Raw genomic sequence first — 1,649 nt, forward strand, 5'->3', positions numbered from 1 at the left:
GCGCCGACGAGCTGCGCCGACGAGCTGCGCCGACGAGCTGCGCCGACGATGCAGCGCCGACGGTCGTGTCCGTGGAATGCCCTTAAACATACATGTATGACAACGTAAGAAGTGCCGCATGGAAGCAGACGGAAGTATCGCATGCAAGCAGACGGTCGTGTTTGGTCGGTGCTGAATGAGGGATCATGTAGAAAGTCCGCAATCGCCGCGTTACAAAAGTGCAAAGATGAACCTTTGCAAGCTCTCACGGCGCCTGACACGTAGGCAACATCTTGCCTGTAGTGCATGTGTGTACTGCGGGCGTGCCTATCCAAGTCTAGCAGGCGACGAAGCTGAGAAAAGCGAACGTACTAGCTAGACGATCCCTCGTGAGGGATGGGGCCGAGGTCAGTATTCCGGATCGGTCGGACTGAAATCGCGCACGGAACCTAACGAGTCGGCATGCGAGTTTGGGGTTGAGGCGCTCCGCTTCCGGTTTCGGTTTGGAATCGGGTCCAATTTGGACGCCAGTCGTGGTTTTAAGGAGGGCAGGGGCGGTGCCCCCCCCCCTTCCCACGCTCAGTCTTAGAAAGCTGCCTGAGAGGTACGCAATCCGCTGTACAAATCACCTGTTCGTAGGCAACCCACAGCACCCCCTCCCCCCTCCCCTTTCCGGTCAGTAACGCCGGGTCGGGTTCGCACTGTCGGGTTCGCACTCTGAGCGCGTCAGGTTTGTCTGCGACATGCAAAAGGTGTGTCAGCGACATGCAAACCCAACAGAACACTGAGGGGTGGGAAAAGGGGGGGGGGAGCAGCCAGAACGAAAAACGAATCGACGTCGACGTGCACGTCACCTCGCCAATGAATGGTCGGACACTGGTCACTACAGCAGGCAGCGCAATCCGTTCCCGGGCCGTCTCGTCCGCGCCGTGTGTGCCGCGGGGGCCGTGGGTCGTTCGTCGCGTCCGTGATTACTGAGGTCTGGCACCTCGCGCACCTCACGCTCGAGCACCTCGTCATCGTCTAGAGCTGCCTGCCCATGCCGTTCCCCTCGGGCGTGTGTTCGGCACTAACTACACTATGGACCATTTCAGTGTAGTCCGTACAGGCGAGTGAGGAAGAAAAGAACCAAATCGGAAACGGGTTCACAAATAACAGCTCCCGAACAAGGCGGTGGTCCTGCCGTACCGCCTTGACCACCGCTTTGTCGCAGGCTTCGAATCGGAGACCTGTTTCCTGGTTTGGTTCTTTTTCTTCCCCACTTGCCTTGGCGCGGACATAGATATACTAAAATTGTCTATTGGGCGTGGGGCATAGGGGTGGTCTAGGGGGGGTGACGAGAAGGGAGGGCGTGGTCGATCAAGGCTTTCATTTGAATGCCCCCCTCCCCTCCCTCCCCCCTACCCGGGGCATCTTGAGAAGGCCGATAATAAGTCCCTGACGTGCCGCGACAGATGACTAATTCGAACGCGCACAAAAACACAGCCCCTAATACGACACGGACCTACTGGATCCCGGAGAGACTATCGATGTGGACGCGGGGACGGAGCTTGCCGTCATGGGGCACGGTGCGAGGACGGGAGAAACGAGGACCACCAGAATGACGGCCTTTGTGGCGCCACCGATGCCGAGGTGGTGCGGAGCGCACACACCTGTCCAGCAGCCCTGCG

The 1,649-nt window shown here is 59.0% G+C and overlaps 1 long non-coding RNA gene across 1 annotated transcript in view; it reads right to left on the reverse strand.

The window, feature by feature from the left end:
• Nucleotides 1–17: 17 nt before the first annotated feature.
• The window catches only part of LOC127749549 (uncharacterized), a 4,700-nt gene continuing 3,068 nt past the window's right edge, over nt 18–1,649 (reverse strand). The window contains exon 6 of the long non-coding RNA XR_008011220.1: nt 18–81. This is a non-coding gene — a long non-coding RNA (uncharacterized LOC127749549). The remainder of the gene's footprint in view (nt 82–1,649) is intronic.

This window comes from Frankliniella occidentalis, unplaced genomic scaffold, assembly GCF_000697945.3.
Source record: "Frankliniella occidentalis isolate FOCC.00 unplaced genomic scaffold, Focc_3.1 Scaffold64, whole genome shotgun sequence".
Taxonomy (NCBI): domain Eukaryota; kingdom Metazoa; phylum Arthropoda; class Insecta; order Thysanoptera; family Thripidae; genus Frankliniella; species Frankliniella occidentalis.